Consider the following 21,300-nt stretch of genomic DNA (forward strand, 5'->3'; position numbering starts at 1 on the left):
CCAGAGATCAAACACCTGTGCAGAAGCGTTGTTACATGAAGCTACTGGATTGCAGGGACGTGTGGTGCGGTAAATGGCTGTGGAGGCACTGGATAGCACCAGAGCCATATTTACACACAATACATGAGCCCGAGGGTACATGTGGGCATTATACACAGGTGCAGCAGTATATACATGTGGGCATTATACACAGGTGCAGCAGTATATATATGTGGGCATTATACACAGGTGCAGCAGTATATATATGTGGGCATTATACACAGGTGCAGCAGTATATACATGTGGGCATTATACACAGGTGCAGCAGTATATACATGGGCATTATACACAGGTGCAGCGGTATATATATGTGGGCATTATACACAGGTGCAGCAGTATATACATGTGGGCATTATACACAGGTGCAGCAGTATATACATGTGGGCACACAGGTGCAGCAGTATATACAGTACATGTGGGCATTATACACAGGTGCAGCGGTATATACATGCAGGCATACACAGGTACAGCGGTATATACATGCGGGCATTATACACAGGTACAGCGGTATATACATGCGGGCATTATACACAGGTACAGCGGTATATACATGCGGGCATTATACACAGGTGCAGCGGTATATACATGCGGGCATTATACACAGGTGCAGCGGTATATACATGCGGGCATTATACACAGGTGCAGCAGTATCTACATGTGGGCATTATACACAGGTGCAGCAGTATATACATGTGGGCATTATACACAGGTGCAGCAGTATATACAGTACATGTGGGCATTATACACAGGTGCAGCGGTATATACATGCGGGCATTATACACAGGTGCAGCAGTATATACATGCGGGAATTATACACAGGTGCAGCAGTATCTACATGTGGGCATTATACACAGGTGCAGCAGTATATACATGTGGGCATTATACACAGGTGCAGCAGTATATACAGTACATGTGGGCATTATACACAGGTGCAGCGGTATATACATGCGGGCATTATACACAGGTACAGCGGTATATACATGCGGGCATTATACACAGGTACAGCGGTATATACATGCGGACATTATACACAGGTGCAGCAGTATATACATGCAGGCATTATACACAGGTGCAGCAGTATGTACATGTGGGCATTATACACAGGTGCAGCAGTCTATACATGTCGGCATTATACACAGGCGCATCGGTATATACATGTGGGCATTATACACAGGTGCAACGGTATATACATGCGGGCATTATACACAGGTACAGCGGTGTATACATGCGGGCATTATACACAGGTACAGCGGTATATACATGCGGGCATTATACACAGGTTCAGCAGTATATACATGTGGACATTATACACAGGTGCAGCAGTATATACATGCGGGCATTATACACAGGTGCAGCAGTATATACATGTCGGCATTATACACAGGTGCACAGTGTATAGCTCCTAGGCCCTGGTTCTTCTTCTTAAAAGCCTGCAGTGTTTCCCCTGGGAGCCTCCCAGGGGAGGATGGATCCTCCTGGGGAGGAGGATGACGGAGAGTCCCAGGCTGCAAGGCCTGAGGGAGGCCCTGGGAATTCTGACCTACCGATTGCAGTGGAAGCCTGAGTGCTGGAGGATTTGGACAGTACAGCGTTTCCAGGGATTGTGGGTCCGGTGATGAAACAGGATCCCCAACTGGAGACCCCCAAACCACAGGATGCCGGCTCTCTGGGTGAGGTAACCCAGGGAGGTGATGAGGTGAATGAACTTGCCTGTGGTGGGGCGGGGGTTAGTGCTGCAGGTGGAGATGCTGAGGTTTCTGATTGCAGCCTGGAGGATTCAACATCCTCTAGTGATAAATACATGAATATGAGTCTAGAGGAATTAAGAATGGAGCAGAACATTATATACTCCCGCATTACTTATAAAAAAAGAAGGCGTAACTGTAGCAGCAGATGGGAGAGAGTTGCCCTGAAAGATGAACTTTGGGAGCTGAATGACACTTTGGCTGCAGTTAAAAAGAGGATTAAAATGTTGCAGGATCAGGCTCTATTGCAAAAGGAAAAAGCACTGCTAGAGTCCATACCAGGACAAGATGGCGGATGTGATGGCGGCCTGGTCCCGACGGGTTCTGTGGCGGCATCTGGGCTCATAGTTCCAGTGGAAGACATGGAAGTGGGCAGCCAGACTGCGGAAGAAGTGGTGGATATCGTGGGCCATGATGGAGGTGAAACCTCTGGGATTGCGTCTGGTGCCGTGGATACCGAGGGGAACCCTGCGATGACGTCATCCTGTGCTTTCCATGAGGGGGAGGCGTCTCTCCCAGAGAGAGTGCTGGGTGGTGGCAGTGCAGGGGGCATGGTGGCTGCCGGGGTGACGGCGGGTGCTGGAGCTCTGGTGGCTGCTACTGCTTCCTGTGGACTTGCTCCCGATGCACTTGTCTCTGAAGCTGCGGATATGGGGACGGCGCGGGCCGTGGTAGATGCTGAGGCTGGCTCTCCCTGTAAGCCAGCAGCGACTGGCTCTGGCTTAGTCGCTGTGGTGGCTGAGGGGGGCGGGGCCAAAGACGCATCATGTGTGACATCACGAGTGACATCATTAACTGCATCAATGGGAATTCCGGAGTATGAAGCCATATTAAAAACTGGGCAAAGATTGGCCCAAGGACTGCCGGCAGTTGATAAAAGCAGCTTAACCCCTGAGGAGACGACACTGGTAGAAACAGTTTACGGAGATATGGATATGCCTGTGAGGGCTTTAGCGGCCGTAGGCTTGATCCAGGCATACCAAACTAGGATGGCTGGTGGGGCTGGTAGTGCGGGTATAGAGGTCAGTAAGAAGGTAAATGTTCAAGCACCCACGGGTCTCCCTGTAATCTCTCCTGTGGTTAGACCAGGATCTGGTTCATATGCCAAAACTTTGGAGGGTTCTGGTTGGGCTAGTACTGGTCCTCAGCTTGGGGTAAGTGGGGGTCAGCCTATAAAAAGGCGTAATGTGGTTCAGTTTAGATGGGTAGGGGAAGGGGAGGCTCCTTCAAAGTCGGAGTTCTTGGATATAGTATTCTCGCTGGGTTTTAGGGCCGCAGACCTTTTTGCGTGCATCCATCCGGTGAGAACTCCTGACTTTGATCTGAGCTTCCTCTCCCTGAATGGCTTGCAAGCTTTTGGCTCCCAATGGGAGAAGAACAAGACCAAGGAGCCGTACTGCCATTTTAAAACCAACACCATCACCAGGCAGGATAGGGTAAAGTTTACTGTTCTGGTGCGCAATGAGTCACTACCGTCTGCGGATATCGTATATTGGTTGTCCAGGTCCTGCACAGTGTTGTCCCCACTTGAGAAATTTGATTACACTAAGGGGGTTTGGGGTGGTGCCTATTCGACCTTTGTGAGGTTGCACCAGGTAGGGGCTGAGACTAAGCACATACCATCTGCTGCTTATATTGGCCGTGACCGGCTTCAGTGCTTCTATCATGGGCAGCCCAGAACTTGTCACAAGTGTGGTGACTTTCGCCACCTTAGTAATGATTGTACGGTTGTTAAATGTGCTTTGTGTGGCCAGATGGGGCACGGGTCCCGTGAGTGTAATAAGGTGAGGTGCAATCTCTGCGGAGCGGATGGCCATCCCTATAGTCAGTGCCCTAAAGCATTGCATAATCATGATGCAGGGGTGGTTGAGGAGGCACTAGAAATCAGGCCCAGTCATGAGGATAACATGGTGGTTGCTTTACAGCATCAGGATATGTTGAGGAAACTAGAAACTGGTGGGGTAGGGAAAGTCCAGGTCGAAAGGGGGGAAGCATCTTTTCAGGCAGTGAGTAAAGGCAGGAGGAAGAAGCTGAAAAAGAAGGGGGTGGACGTTGTATGCTCTAATAGGTTTGACGTTTTGTCCTCTGCTGATGATGAGGATGAGGGGGAGGTAGTCATGGTTGGGGGGAAAAGAGCTAGTGTTTGTTAGGAATACTTCTAAAAGTAAAAGGCCAAAACAGGCCTCTAATCTGTCTGTTGATGGGGTGGCAGTTACGGTCAAAGCTAAACAGGAAAAGGGGGGATGTGGTAAAGTTCAGAGCAAAACCAAGCACTTCGATAGTTCTCAGGGGGATCTAGAGTGGGATCCTACAGGGACAGAGTTAAGCCAGGCCTTGGTACCGTTATTAAATAAGGTTGAGGTAGTGCAGAGTTCAGAGGGGAAGGCCCCTCAATCTCCGGGAGAGGTGATGGTGGTGGAGGAGACTCCTAGCCTTGAGGCGGGGAGCTTTATCTATTCTCCTTCGGCGTCCTCTGGTGGGGATGATCCTGGGGGCGGTTCTTGTATTATTGCCCCAAAAGTCCCTGATCCGGATCCTCCCCCAGACAGGGTTGCAAATGGGGAGGGGTGTGATATTAGGGAGGGTGTTGTTGTACAGGGATCTAAGGGTCTGTTCTGTGAGACTGCGGTCTCAGTTGTTGGTGGGGTGCAGGAGGGGGAGGTGGAAGAAATCTCTTTGTCCGATGAGGATGTTCTTCCCTTCGGGGTTACGTGTAAAAGAGTAGGATCCTCGGATGAGGATTCTAAAAGACAAGCAAAGAAAAAGTGAATGGGGTCCTACCTCTATAATCCAAGAAACATGGATCCCCAACCTATACGATGTGCCACCATTAATGTGGCTTCCGTGTTTTCTGAACGTGCTCGTTTCTTGGCCTTCGATTTTTTTCAACACGGTTGATGTTGACTTTTTATTTTTGCAGGAGACCAGGGTAGGTGACTTGGCCACACTCCATCGTGCCAAGTGTCAGTGGAAGCGGGGGCCTTCCTTCTGGTCTCTTGCGGCCGAGGCGTCCAGTGGGTTGGCAGTGCTTTTTACTGATATGGTAAACGTGCACAGGATTATAGATTTACAGGTAGGTAGGTGCATGGTTTTAGATGTCAACCTGAGAGGACATGACCTGAGGCTAATAAACATCTATGGGCCCCATTCAAAGTGGGACAGGAAATGTCTTTTCAGGGAGATAAAACCGTTTCTTTTTACGGCCCGGCAGATTGTCTTTGGAGGTGATTTTAACACCGTCATTAGGCCAAAAGACAGAGGGGACACAAAGGCGACCCTGGGCTATGATTCCAATTTTCTAGTTAGCATGGTTAGAGAGGCTGGTCTGGTGGATGTGCACGTTCGCCATTTCCCAGACCTCACAGGTTTCACCTATCATTGTGGTAGTCGTAGGTCTAGGATAGATAGGTTTTTTGTTAAGGAGTCCTCGAAAACTTTGCCTCCTGAGACAAAGCCAGTAGAGTTCTCCGATCACGTTTTTCTGTGTGTTGCTTTGAACGTCTCTGAAACCCCTCAGAAAGGGCGGGGCCTTTGGCGTTTGAATTCCGAGCTCCTAAAGGAGGAGGGAGTTAGACAGTCCTTTAGAGACTTTCTTCAACTACAGGAAACACTTCTGGAGGCTGGTTGGAGTAGGTCTGAGTGGTGGGAGGAGTGTAAAAGGCTGGTAGCCAGGAAAAACTTGACAAAAAGATGTATCTACCAGAGCCTGAGAAAGAAACTAGAGATGAGCGGGTTCGGTTTCTTTGAATCCGAACCCGCACGAACTTCACTTTTTTTTTCACGGGTCCGAGCGACTCGGATCTTCCCGCCTTGCTCGGTTAACCCGAGCGCGCCCGAACGTCATCATGACGCTGTCGGATTCTCGCGAGACTCGGATTCTATATAAGGAGCCGCGCGTCGCCGCCATTTTCACACGTGCATTGAGATTGATAGGGAGAGGACGTGGCTGGCGTCCTCTCCATTAGAATAGATTAGAAGAGAGAGAGATTGTGCAGACAGAGTTTACCACAGTGACCAGTGCAGTTGTTGTTAAGTTAACTTTTATTTAATATATCCGTTCTCTGCTATATCCGTTCTCTGCCTGAAAAAAACGATACACAGCAGTCACACAGTGTGACTCAGTCTGTGTGCACTCAGCTCAGCCCAGTGTGCTGCACATCAATGTATAAAAGCTTATAATAATTGTGGGGGAGACTGGGGAGCACTGCAGGTTGTTATAGCAGGAGCCAGGAGTACATAATATTATATTAATTTAAAATTAAACAGTGCACACTTTTGCTGCAGGAGTGCCACTGCCAGTGTGACTAGTGGTGACCAGTGCCTGACCACCAGTATAGTAGTATATTGTTGTATACTATCTCTTTATCAACCAGTCTATATTAGCAGCAGACACAGTACAGTGCGGTAGTTCACGGCTGTGGCTACCTCTGTGTCGGCAGTCGGCACTCGGCAGGCAGTCCGTCCATCCATAATTGTATAATTATATACCACCTAACCGTGGTATTTTTTTTTCTTTCTTTATACCGTCGTCATAGTCATACTAGTTGTTACGAGTATACTACTATCTCTTTATCAACCAGTGTACAGTGCGGTAGTTCACGGCTGTGGCTACCTCTGTGTCGGCAGTCGGCAGGCAGTCCGTCCATCCATAATTGTATTATTATAATATATACCACCTAACCGTGGTTTTTTTTTCATTCTTTATACCGTCATAGTGTCATACTAGTTGTTACGAGTATACTACTATCTCTTTATCAACCAGTGTACAGTGCGGTAGTTCACGGCTGTGGCTACCTCTGTGTCGGCAGTCGGCAGGCAGTCTGTCCATCCATAATTGTATTATAATATATACCACCTAACCGTGGTTTTTTTTTTCATTCTTTATACCGTCATAGTGTCATACTAGTTGTTACGAGTATACTACTATCTCTTTATCAACCAGTGTACAGTGCGGTAGTTCACGGCTGTGGCTACCTCTGTGTCGGCAGTCGGCAGGCAGTCCGTCCATCCATAATTGTATTATAATATATACCACCTAACCGTGGTTTTTTTTTCATTCTTTATACCGTCATAGTCAGTCATACTAGTTGTTACGAGTATACTACTATCTCTTTATCAACCAGTGTACAGTGCGGTAGTTCACGGCTGTGGCTACCTCTGTGTCGGCAGTCGGCAGGCAGTCCGTCCATCCATAATTGTATTATTATAATATATACCACCTAACCGTGGTTTTTTTTTCATTCTTTATACCGTCATAGTGTCATACTAGTTGTTACGAGTATACTACTATCTCTTTATCAACCAGTGTACAGTGCGGTAGTTCACGGCTGTGGCTACCTCTGTGTCGGCAGTCGGCAGGCAGTCCGTCCATCCATAATTGTATTATAATATATACCACCTAACCATGGTTTTTTTTTCATTCTTTATACCGTCATAGTGTCATACTAGTTGTTACGAGTATACTACTATCTCTTTATCAACCAGTGTACAGTGCGGTAGTTCACGGCTGTGGCTACCTCTGTGTCGGCAGTCGGCAGGCAGTCCGTCCATCCATAATTGTATTATAATATATACCACCTAACCGTGGTTTTTTTTTCATTCTTTATACCGTCATAGTCAGTCATACTAGTTGTTACGAGTATACTACTATCTCTTTATCAACCAGTGTACAGTGCGGTAGTTCACGGCTGTGGCTACCTCTGTGTCGGAACTCGGCAGGCAGTCCGTCCATCCATAATTGTATTACAATATATACCACCTAACCGTGGTTTTTTTTTCATTCTTTATACCGTCATAGTCAGTCATACTAGTTGTTACGAGTATACTACTATCTCTTTATCAACCAGTGTACAGTGCGGTAGTTCACGGCTGTGGCTACCTCTGTGTCGGAACTCGGCAGGCAGTCCGTCCATCCATAATTGTATTATTATAATATATACCACCTAACCGTGGTTTTTTTTTCATTCTTTATACCGTCATAGTGTCATACTAGTTGTTACGAGTATACTACTATCTCTTTATCAACCAGTGTACAGTGCGGTAGTTCACGGCTGTGGCTACCTCTGTGTCGGCAGTCGGCAGGCAGTCCGTCCATCCATAATTGTATTATAATATATACCACCTAACCGTGGTTTTTTTTTCATTCTTTATACCGTCATAGTCAGTCATACTAGTTGTTACGAGTATACTACTATCTCTTTATCAACCAGTGTACAGTGCGGTAGTTCACGGCTGTGGCTACCTCTGTGTCGGCAGTCGGCAGGCAGTCCGTCCATCCATAATTGTATTACAATATATACCACCTAACCGTGGTTTTTTTTTCATTCTTTATACCGTCATAGTCAGTCATACTAGTTGTTACGAGTATACTACTATCTCTTTATCAACCAGTGTACAGTGCGGTAGTTCACGGCTGTGGCTACCTCTGTGTCGGAACTCGGCAGGCAGTCCGTCCATCCATAATTGTATTATTATAATATATACCACCTAACCGTGGTTTTTTTTTCATTCTTTATACCGTCATAGTGTCATACTAGTTGTTACGAGTATACTACTATCTCTTTATCAACCAGTGTACAGTGCGGTAGTTCACGGCTGTGGCTACCTCTGTGTCGGCAGTCGGCAGGCAGTCCGTCCATCCATAATTGTATTACAATATATACCACCTAACCGTGGTTTTTTTTTCATTCTTTATACCGTCATAGTCAGTCATACTAGTTGTTACGAGTATACTACTATCTCTTTATCAACCAGTGTACAGTGCGGTAGTTCACGGCTGTGGCTACCTCTGTGTCGGCACTCGGCAGGCAGTCCGTCCATCCATAATTGTATTACAATATATACCACCTAACCGTGGTTTTTTTATACCACCTAACCGTGGCAGTCCGTCCATAATTGTATACTAGTATCCAATCCATCCATCTCCATTGTTTACCTGAGGTGCCTTTTAGTTCTGCCTATAAAATATGGAGAACAAAAAAGTTGAGGTTCCAAAATTAGGGAAAGATCAAGATCCACTTCCACCTCGTGCTGAAGCTGCTGCCACTAGTCATGGCCGAGACGATGAAATGCCAGCAACGTCGTCTGCCAAGGCCGATGCCCAATGTCATAGTACAGAGCATGTCAAATCCAAAACACCAAATATCAGAAAAAAAAGGACTCCAAAACCTAAAATAAAATTGTCGGAGGAGAAGCGTAAACTTGCCAATATGCCATTTACCACACGGAGTGGCAAGGAACGGCTGAGGCCCTGGCCTATGTTCATGGCTAGTGGTTCAGCTTCACATGAGGATGGAAGCACTCAGCCTCTCGCTAGAAAACTGAAAAGACTCAAGCTGGCAAAAGCACCGCAAAGAACTGTGCGTTCTTTGAAATCCCAAATCCACAAGGAGAGTCCAATTGTGTCGGTTGCGATGCCTGACCTTCCCAACACTGGACGTGAAGAGCATGCGCCTTCCACTATTTGCATGCCCCCTGCAAGTGCTGGAAGGAGCACCCGCAGTCCAGTTCCTGATAGTCAGATTGAAGATGTCAGTGTTGAAGTACACCAGGATGAGGAGGATATGGGTGTTGCTGGCGCTGGGGAGGAAATTGACCAGAAGGATTCTGATGTTGAGGTGGTTTGTTTAAGTCAGGCACCCGGGGAGACACCTGTTGTCCGTGGGAGGAATATGGCCGTTGACATGCCAGGTGAAAATACAAAAAAAATCAGCTCTTCGGTGTGGAGGTATTTCACCAGAAATGCGGACAACAGGTGTCAAGCCGTGTGTTCCCTTTGTCAAGCTGTACTAAGTAGGGGTAAGGACGTTAACCACCTCGGAACATCCTCCCTTATACGTCACCTGCAGCGCATTCATAATAAGTCAGTGACAAGTTCAAAAACTTTGGGTGACAGCGGAAGCAGTCCACTGACCAGTAAATCCCTTCCTCTTGTAACCAAGCTCACGCAAACCACCCCACCAACTCCCTCAGTGTCAATTTCCTCCTTCCCCAGGAATGCCAATAGTCCTGCAGGCCATGTCACTGGCAAGTCTGACGAGTCCTCTCCTGCCTGGGATTACTCCGATGCATCCTTGCGTGTAACGCCTACTGCTGCTGGCGCTGCTGTTGTTGCCGCTGGGAGTCGATGGTCATCCCAGAGGGGAAGTCGTAAGCCCACTTGTACTACTTCCAGTAAGCAATTGACTGTTCAACAGTCCTTTGCGAGGAAGATGAAATATCACAGCAGTCATCCTACTGCAAAGCGGATAACTGAGTCCTTGACAACTATGTTGGTGTTAGACGTGCGTCCGGTATCCGCCGTTAGTTCACAGGGAACTAGACAATTTATTGAGGCAGTGTGCCCCCGTTACCAAATACCATCTAGGTTCCACTTCTCTAGGCAGGCGATACCGAGAATGTACACGGACGTCAGAAAAAGACTCACCAGTGTCCTAAAAAATGCAGTTGTACCCAATGTCCACTTAACCACGGACATGTGGACAAGTGGAGCAGGGCAGGGTCAGGACTATATGACTGTGACAGCCCACTGGGTAGATGTATGGACTCCCGCCGCAAGAACAGCAGCGGCGGCACCAGTAGCAGCATCTCGCAAACGCCAACTCTTTCCTAGGCAGGCTACGCTTTGTATCACCGCTTTCCAGAATACGCACACAGCTGAAAACCTCTTACGGCAACTGAGGAAGATCATCGCGGAATGGCTTACCCCAATTGGACTCTCCTGTGGATTTGTGGCATCGGACAACGCCAGCAATATTGTGTGTGCATTAAATATGGGCAAATTCCAGCACGTCCCATGTTTTGCACATACCTTGAATTTGGTGGTGCAGAATTTTTTAAAAAACGACAGGGGCGTGCAAGAGATGCTGTCGGTGGCCAGAAAAATTGCGGGACACTTTCGGCGTACAGGCACCACGTACAGAAGACTGGAGCACCACCAAAATCTACTGAACCTGCCCTGCCATCATCTGAAGCAAGAAGTGGTAACGAGGTGGAATTCAACCCTCTATATGCTTCAGAGGTTGGAGGAGCAGCAAAAGGCCATTCAAGCCTATACAATTGAGCACGATATAGGAGATGGAATGCACCTGTCTCAAGTGCAGTGGAGAATGATTTCAACGTTGTGCAAGGTTCTGATGCCCTTTGAACTTGCCACACGTGAAGTCAGTTCAGACACTGCCAGCCTGAGTCAGGTCATTCCCCTCATCAGGCTTTTGCAGAAGAAGCTGGAGGCATTGAAGAAGGAGCTAACACGGAGCGATTCCGCTAGGCATGTGGGACTTGTGGATGCAGCCCTTAATTCGCTTAACAAGGATTCACGGGTGGTCAATCTGTTGAAATCAGAGCACTACATTTTGGCCACCGTGCTCGATCCTAGATTTAAAGCCTACCTTGGATCTCTCTTTCCGGCAGACACAGGTCTGCTGGGGTTGAAAGACCTGCTGGTGACAAAATTGTCAAGTCAAGCGGAACGCGACCTGTCAACATCTCCTCCTTCACATTCTCCCGCAACTGGGGGTGCGAGGAAAAGGCTCAGAATTCCGAGCCCACCCGCTGGCGGTGATGCAGGGCAGTCTGGAGCGACTGCTGATGCTGACATCTGGTCCGGACTGAAGGACCTGACAACGATTACGGACATGTCGTCTACTGTCACTGCATATGATTCTCTCAACATTGATAGAATGGTGGAGGATTATATGAGTGACCGCATCCAAGTAGGCACGTCACACAGTCCGTACTTATACTGGCAGGAAAAAGAGGCAATTTGGAGGCCCTTGCACAAACTGGCTTTATTCTACCTAAGTTGCCCTCCCACAAGTGTGTACTCCGAAAGAGTGTTTAGTGCCGCCGCTCACCTTGTCAGCAATCGGCGTACGAGGTTACATCCAGAAAATGTGGAGAAGATGATGTTCATTAAAATGAATTATAATCAATTCCTCCGCGGAGACATTGACCAGCAGCAATTGCCTCCACAAAGTACACAGGGAGCTGAGATGGTGGATTCCAGTGGGGACGAATTGATAATCTGTGAGGAGGGGGATGTACACGGTGATATATCGGAGGGTGAAGATGAGGTGGACATCTTGCCTCTGTAGAGCCAGTTTGTGCAAGGAGAGATTAATTGCTTCTTTTTTGGGGGGGGTCCAAACCAACCCGTCATATCAGTCACAGTCGTGTGGCAGACCCTGTCACTGAAATGATGGGTTGGTTAAAGTGTGCATGTCCTGTTTTGTTTATACAACATAAGGGTGGGTGGGAGGGCCCAAGGATAATTCCATCTTGCACCTCTTTTTTCTTTTCTTTTTCTTTGCATCATGTGCTGATTGGGGAGGGTTTTTTGGAAGGGACATCCTGCGTGACACTGCAGTGCCACTCCTAGATGGGCCCGGTGTTTGTGTCGGCCACTAGGGTCGCTAATCTTACTCACACAGCTACCTCATTGCGCCTCTTTTTTTCTTTGCGTCATGTGCTGTTTGGGGAGGGTTTTTTGGAAGGGACATCCTGCGTGACACTGCAGTGCCACTCCTAGATGTGCCCGGTGTTTGTGTCGGCCACTAGGGTCGCTAATCTTACTCACACAGTCAGCTACCTCATTGCGCCTCTTTTTTTCTTTGCGTCATGTGCTGTTTGGGGAGGGTTTTTTGGAAGGGCCATCCTGCGTGACACTGCAGTGCCACTCCTAGATGGGCCCGGTGTTTGTGTCGGCCACTAGGGTCGCTAATCTTACTCACACAGCTACCTCATTGCGCCTCTTTTTTTCTTTGCGTCATGTGCTGTTTGGGGAGGGTTTTTTGGAAGGGACATCCTGCGTGACACTGCAGTGACACTCCTAGATGGGCCCGGTGTTTGTGTCGGCCACTAGGGTCGCTTATCTTACTCACACAGCGACCTCGGTGCAAATTTTAGGACTAAAAATAATATTGTGAGGTGTGAGGTATTCAGAATAGACTGAAAATGAGTGTAAATTATGGTTTTTGAGGTTAATAATACTTTGGGATCAAAATGACCCCCAAATTCTATGATTTAAGCTGTTTTTTAGTGTTTTTGGAAAAAAACACCCGAATCCAAAACACACCCGAATCCGACAAAAATAATTCGGTGAGGTTTTGCCAAAACGCGTTCGAACCCAAAACACGGCCGCGGAACCGAACCCAAAACCAAAACACAAAACCCGAAAAATTTCAGGCGCTCATCTCTAAAAGAAACTGGATTTCTTGATCTCTGAGCGTGGAGATAGTGGGGAAATCTCCCGGGTGAAGGCTCAGATGAAGTAATATCAGTACGATCGCCTGGCTTCTTTGATTCTGGAGAGGGATTATGGAAAGTACCACTCGCCTGATCCCTACCAGAGTTGCAGAAAATCAGTTGATTTGAGGGAGGTCCGGGGCCTGTTTGATGACCAGGGTACTCTTCATAAAGACAGGGAGGGTATTTTGGGAGTCATCAGGTCCTATTACTCCAGCCTTTTGTCTGAGCAGCCACTCATCAGAGAGAGGATGGATCAGTTTCTGAAGGAGACACCTGGACTTGAGCAACTTGATCCTTCTTTTGACTCTTTGGGCAGTGATGTGACAGTGGAGGAGGTCAAGAGAGCCATAGACGGTTTGTCTATAAAAAAATCTCCGAGCCCAGATGGGTTAACATCTGAATTTTTTAAAGCTTTTTCAGACATATTGGCTCCTCATCTCATGGAGGTATTTAATGAAAGCCTGGGTAAGGGATCACTCCCTCCCTCTATGAGATCCTCTGCTCTCATATTATTGTCTAAAGGTAGGGACCCGGTGCGTGTTGAGAACTGGCGCCCCATCGCTCTTCTCAATACGGACAGAAAGATTCTGGCAAAGGTACTTTTTAATCGGCTGATGGAAGTTTCCGGGCTGTTACTTTCTCCGTCTCAGCATTGCACTGTAAAAGGCCGAAGCACCTTTAGTGCTGTCCTTGGCATCCGGGAGGCTGTGGAGCAATGTCGTGCTGAAAAATGGGGCAAGTATTTGCTGGCATTGGATCAGTCCAAGGCTTTTGACTGAGTAACCGTTATGAGTAACTAGGAATGACAAATAACTATTGATGGCTGCCAACTATGCAGTGGATGACCGTGAATGGTTTCCACAACCGATGGTCACCCCTGTTCTTTCACTGACTGGCCTGTGGGCCAATCAGAACACAGGGCGGGGCTTCACGGGTGTCGGTGGCAGAGTTATGCTCTGTGACCCAGCACCTCATTAAAAAAAAAAAAAAAATTGGTTGTCCCTTGCCATCGGTTACAATTACAGCTGCAATTACGGTAAGTTAGGGTTAGGCTGCAATTAGGGTAAGGCTGCAATTACGGTAAGTTAGGGTAAGGCTGCAATTACGGTAAGTTAGGGTAAGACTGCAATTACGGTAAGTTATGGTAATGCTGCAATTACGGTAAGTTAGGGTAAGACTGCAATTACGGTAAGTTATGGTAATGCTGCAATTACGGTAAGTTAGGGTAAGGCTGCAATAAAGGTTATGGTTAGCTCTAAGCAGGGCCGGACTGGGAGCAAAAATAGGCCCTGGCATTTTTGAAGCACACAGGCCCACCTCTGTGTCAGCATCTGACTCCTCCCCTTACTATTCCCGACTCCTCCTACTTCTTAGTCTATGATCTTACAAATATAAATTAATATTATAACAACATACAAGTGTACATCATTCTGTATTAAAATACACACAACCATTGGTTGAAGTGGAAATGTTGAAGTGGGGTTATGGAAAAATAAAGGTTGTAACTATGAGAGCATCTGTGTGCACTTTCAGTGGGGCTAAGCGGTGACCAATCAGACAGAGAGTGTCCCATAGAGGTACTGTGTGCGCGCGCCAAAAATATGGGTGTGGCCAATTAAAATGGGACGTGATACACAGACATATGCCCCCAATAGTGCAGTGCCAGATCCACAAATGCCCCCACAGTGCCAGGTATACAAATTAGAGATGTGCACTTGAAATTTTTCGGGTTTTGTGTTTTGGTTTTGGGTTCGGTTCCGCGGCCGTGTTTTGGGTTCGACCGCGTTTTGGCAAAACCTCACCGAATTTTTTTTGTCGTATTCGGGTGTGTTTTGGATTCGGGTGTTTTTTTCAAAAAACACTAAAAAACAGCTTAAATCATAGAATTTGGGGGTCATTTTGATCCCAAAGTATTATTAACCTCAAAAACCATAATTTCCACTCATTTTCAGTCTATTCTGAACACCTCACACCTCACAATATTATTTTTAGTCCTAAAATTTGCACCGAGGTCGCTGGATGACTAAGCTAAGCGACCCTAGTGGCCGACACAAACACCTGGCCCATCTAGGAGTGGCACTGCAGTGTCACGCAGGATGGCCCTTCCAAAAAACACTCCCCAAACAGCACATGATGCAAAGAAGAAAAAAAGAGGCGCAATGAGGTAGCTGTGTGAGTAAGATAAGCGACCCTAGTGGCCGACACAAACACCTGGCCCATCTAGGAGTGGCACTGCAGTGGCACGCAGGATGGCCCTTCCAAAAAACCCTCCCCAAACAGCACATGACGCAAAGAAAAAAAGAGGCGCAATGAGGTAGCTGTGTGAGTAAGATAAGCGACCCTAGTGGCCGACACAAACACCTGGCCCATCTAGGAGTGGCACTGCAGTGTCACGCAGGATGGCCCTTCCAAAAAACACTCCCCAAACAGCACATGACGCAAAGAAGAAAAAAAGAGGCGCAATGAGGTAGCTGTGTGAGTAAGATAAGCGACCCTAGTGGCCGACACAAACACCTGGCCCATCTAGGAGTGGCACTGCAGTGGCACGCAGGATGGCCCTTCCAAAAAACACTCCCCAAACAGCACATGACGCAAAGAAGAAAAAAAGAGGCGCAATGAGGTAGCTGTGTGAGTAAGATAAGCGACCCTAGTGGCCGACACAAACACCTGGCCCATCTAGGAGTGGCACTGCAGTGGCACGCAGGATGGCCCTTCCAAAAAACACTCCCCAAACAGCACATGACGCAAAGAAAAATGAAAGAAAAAAGAGGTGCAAGATGGAATTGTCCTTGGGCCCTCCCACCCACCCTTATGTTGTATAAACAGGACATGCACACTTTAACCAACCCATCATTTCAGTGACAGGGTCTGCCACACGACTGTGACTGAAATGACGGGTTGGTTTGGACCCCCACCGAAAAAGAAGCAATTAATCTCTCCTTGCACAAACTGGCTCTACAGAGGCAAGATGTCCACCTCATCATCATCCTCCGATATATCACCGTGTACATCCCGCTCCTCACAGATTATCAATTCGTCCCCACTGGAATCCACCATCTCAGCTCCCTGTGTACTACTTTGTGGAGGCAATTGCTGCTGGTCAATGTCTCCACGGAGGAATTGATTATAATTCATTTTAATGAACATCATCTTCTCCACATTTTCTGGAAGTAACCTCGTACGCCGATTGCTGACAAGGTGAGCGGCGGCACTAAACACTCTTTCGGAGTACACACTTGTGGGAGGGCAACTTAGGTAGAATAAAGCCAGTTTGTGCAAGGGCCTCCAAATTGCCTCTTTTTCCTGCCAGTATAAGTACGGACTGTCTGACGTGCCTACTTGGATGCGGTCACTCATATAATCCTCCACCATTCTTTCAATGGGGAGAGAATCATATGCAGTGACAGTAGACGACATGTCCGTAATCGTTGTCAGGTCCTTCAATCCGGACCAGATGTCAGCATCAGCAGTCGCTCCAGACTGCCCTGCATCACCGCCAGCGGGTGGGCTCGGAATTCTGAGCCTTTTCCTCGCACCCCCAGTTGCGGGAGAATGTGAAGGAGGAGATGTTGACAGGTCGCGTTCCGCTTGACTTGACAATTTTCTCACCAGCAGGTCTTTGAACCCCAGCAGACTTGTGTCTGCCGGAAAGAGAGATCCAAGGTAGGTTTTAAATCTAGGATCGAGCACGGTGGCCAAAATGTAGTGCTCTGATTTCAACAGATTGACCACCCGTGAATCCTTGTTAAGCGAATTAAGGGCTCCATCCACAAGTCCCACATGCCTAGCGGAATCCTTCCCTTTTAGCTCCTCCTTCAATGCCTCCAGCTTCTTCTGCAAAAGCCTGATGAGGGGAATGACCTGACTCAGGCTGGCAGTGTCTGAACTGACTTCACGTGTGGCAAGTTCAAAAGGTTGCAGAACCTTGCACAACGTTGAAATCATTCTCCACTGCGCTTGAGACAGGTACATTCCACCTCCTATATCGTGCTCAATTGTATAGGCTTGAATGGCCTTTTGCTGCTCCTCCAACCTCTGAAGCATATATAGGGTTGAATTCCACCTCGTTACCACTTCTTGCTTCAGATGATGGCAGGGCAGGTTCAGGCGTTTTTGGTGGTGCTCCAGTCTTCTGTACGTGGTGCCTGTCCTCCGAAAGTGTCCCGCAATTCTTCTGGCCACCGACAGCATCTCTTGCACGCCCCTGTCGTTTTTTTAAAAATTCTGCACCACCAAATTCAAGGTATGTGCAAAACATGGGACGTGCTGGAATTTGCCCATATTTAATGCACACACAATATTGCTGGCGTTGTCCGATGCCACAAATCCACAGGAGAGTCCAATTGGGGTAAGCCATTCCGCGATGATCTTCCTCAGTTGCCGTAAGAGGTTTTCAGCTGTGTGCGTATTCTGGAAACCGGTGATACAAAGCGTAGCCTGCCTAGGAAAGAGTTGGCGTTTGCGAGATGCTGCTACTGGTACCGCCGCTGCTGTTCTTGCGGCGGGCATCCATACATCTACCCAGTGGGCTGTCACAGTCATATAGTCCTGACCCTGCCCTGCTCCACTTGTCCACATGTCCGTGGTTAAGTGGACATTGGGTACAACTGCATTTTTTAGGACACTGGTGAGTCTTTTTCTGACGTCCGTGTACATTCTCGGTATCGCCTGCCTAGAGAAGTGGAACCTAGATGGTATTTGGTAACGGGGGCACACTACCTCAAAAAATTGTCTAGTTCCCTGTGAACTAACGGCGGATACCGGACGCACGTCTAACACCAACATAGTTGTCAAGGCCTCAGTTATCCGCTTTGCAACAGGATGACTGCTGTGATATTTCATCTTCCTCGCAAAGGACTGTTGGACAGTCAATTGCTTGGTGGAAGTAGTAAAAGTGGGCTTACGACTTCCCCTCTGGGATGACCATCGACTCCCAGCAGCAACAACAGCAGCGCCAGCAGCAGTAGGCGTTACACGCAAGGATGCATCGGAGGAATCCCAGGCAGGAGAGGACTCGTCAGAATTGCCAGTGACATGGCCTGCAGGACTATTGGCATTCCTGGGGAAGGAGGAAATTGACACTGAGGGAGTTGGTGGGGTGGTTTGCGTGAGCTTGGTTACAAGAGGAAGGGATTTACTGGTCAGTGGACTGCTTCCGCTGTCGCCCAAAGTTTTTGAACTTGTCACTGACTTATGATGAATGCGCTGCAGGTGACGTATAAGGGAGGATGTTCCGAGGTGGTTAACGTCCTTACCCCTTCTTATTACAGCTTGACAAAGGCAACACACGGCTTGACAAATGTTGTCCGCATTTCTGGTGAAATACTTCCACACCGAAGAGCTGATTTTTTTTGTATTTTGACCAGGCATGTCAATGGCCCTATTCCTCCCACGGACAACAGGTGTCTCCCCGGGTGCCTGACTTAAACAAACCACCTCACCATCAGAATCCTCCTGGTCAATTTCCTCCCCAGCGCCAGCAACACCCATATCCTCCTCATCCTGGTGTACTTCAACACTGACATCTTCAATCTGACTATCAGGAACTGGACTGCGGGTGCTCCTTCCAGCACTTGCAGGGGGCATGCAAATGGTGGAAGGCGCATGCTCTTCACGTCCAGTGTTGGGAAGGTCAGGCATCGCAACCGACACAGTTGGACTCTCCTTATGGATTTGGGATTTCGAAGAACGCACAGTTCTTTGCGGTGCTTTTGCCAGCTTGAGTCTTTTCAGTTTTCTAGCGAGAGGCTGAGTGCTTCCATCCTCATGTGAAGCTGAACCACTAGCCATGAACATAGGCCAGGGCCTCAGCCGTTCCTTGCCACTCCGTGTGGTAAATGGCATATTGGCAAGTTTACGCTTCTCCTCCGACAATTTTATTTTAGATTTTGGAGTCCTTTTTTTACTGATATTTGGTGTTTTGGATTTTACATGCTCTGTACTATGACATTGGGCATCGGCCTTGGCAGACGACGTTGCTGGCATTTCATCGCCTCGGCCATGACTAGTGGCAGCAGCTTCAGCACGAGGTGGAAGTGATCTTGATCTTTCCCTAATTTTGGAACCTCAACATTTTTGTTCTCCATATTTTAATAGGCACAACTAAAAGGCACCTCAGGTAAACAATGGAGATGGATGGATACTAGTATACTTATGGATGGACCAGCGACTGCCGACACAGAGGTAGCTACAGCCGTGGACTACCGTACTGTGTCTGCTGCTAATATAGACTGGATGATAATGAGATGAAATTAATATATATATATATATATATATATAATATCACTAGTACTGCAGCCGGACAGGTATATATATTTATTATGTAATGACTGATGACGGACCTGCTGGACACTGTCAGCTCAGCAGCACCGCAGACTGCTACAGTAAGCTACTATAGTAGTATGTATAAAGAAGAAGAAAGAAAAAAAAAAAACACAGGTAGGGGGTATACAATTATGGATGGACCAGCGACTGCCGACACAGAGGTAGCTACAGCCGTGGACTACCGTACTGTGTCTGCTGCTAATATAGACTGGATGATAATGAGATGAAATTAATATATATATATATATATATATATATATATAATATCACTAGTACTGCAGCCGGACAGGTATATATATTTATTATGTAATGACTGATGACGGACCTGCTGGACACTGTCAGCTCAGCAGCACCGCAGACTGCTACAGTAAGCTACTATAGTAGTATGTATAAAGAAGAAGAAAGAAAAAAAAAACGGGTAGGTGGTATACAATATTATATATATATTATATACAATTATATATATATATATATATATATATATATATATATTAAACTGGTGGTGATTATTAAACTGGTGGTCAGGTCACTGGTCACACTATCAGCAACTTGCAAGTAGTACTCCTAAGCAGACAATCACAATATATATTATACTGGTGGTCAGTGTGGTCACAATGGCAGTGTGGCACTCTGGTAGCAAAAGTGTGCACTGTACGTTATATGTAGTACTCCTGAGTCCTGCTCTCAGACTCTAACTGCTCCCCACTGTCAGTGTCTCCCCCACAAGTCAGATATACATTATACAGTCACACTATCTATCTATCACTTCAGCAAGTAGTAGTACTCCTCCTAATGCTCCCCAAAATTACTACTGTGTCTCTCTCTACTCTAGTCTCACTCTCTTCTTCTCTTCTCTATAAACGGAGAGGACGCCAGCCACGTCCTCTCCCTATGAATCTCAATGCACGTGTGAAAATGGCGGCGACGCGCGGCTCCTTATATAGAATCCGAGTCTCGCGATAGAATCCGAGCCTCGCGAGAATCCGACAGCGGGATGATGACGTTCGGGCGCGCTCGGGTTAACCGAGCAAGGCGGGAAGATCCGAGTCGCTCGGACCCGTGTAAAAAAACATGAAGTTCGGGCGGGTTCGGTTTCCGAGGAACCGAACCCGCTCATCTCTAATACAAATGCCCCCACAGTGCCAGGTATTAAAATGCCCCCACTGCCAGATCCACAAATGCCCCACAGTGCCAGGTATACAAATGCCCCCACAGTGCCAGATCCGCAATTGTCCCCACAGTGCCAGGTTTACAAATGCCCCCACAGTGCCAGATCCACAAATGCCCCCACAGTGCCTGATCCACAAATGCCCCACAGTGCCAGGTATACAAATGCCCCCACAGTGCCAGATCCACAATTGCCCCCACAGTGCCAGGTATACAAATGACCCCACAGTGCCAGATCCACAAATGCCCCCACAGTGCCAGATCCACAAATGCCCCACAGTGACAGGTATACAAATGCCCCCACAGTGCCAGATCCACAATTGCCCCACAGTGCCAGGTATACAAATGCCCCCACAGTGCCAGGTATACAAATGCCCCCACAGTGCCAGATCCACAAATGCCCCCACAGTGCCAGATCCACAAATGCCCCCACAGTGCCAGGTATACAAATGCCCCCACAGTGCCAGATCCACAAATGCCCCCACAGTGCCAGATCCACAAATGCCCCCACAGTGCCAGGTATACAAATGCCCCCACAGTGCCAGGTATACAAATGCCCCCACAGTGCCAGGTATACAAATGCCCCCACAGTGCCAGGTTTTCAAATGCCCCACAGTGCCAGGTATACAAATGCCCCCAGTGCCAGGTATACAAATGCCCCCACAGTGCCAGGTAAACAATTGCCCCCACAGTGCCAGCCATTTGCCCCCACAGTGCCAGGTATACAAATGCCCCCACAGTGCCAGGTAAACAATTGCCCCTACAGTGCCAATTGCCC

Source organism: Pseudophryne corroboree, chromosome 6 (assembly GCF_028390025.1).
Source record: "Pseudophryne corroboree isolate aPseCor3 chromosome 6, aPseCor3.hap2, whole genome shotgun sequence".
Classification (NCBI taxonomy): domain Eukaryota; kingdom Metazoa; phylum Chordata; class Amphibia; order Anura; family Myobatrachidae; genus Pseudophryne; species Pseudophryne corroboree.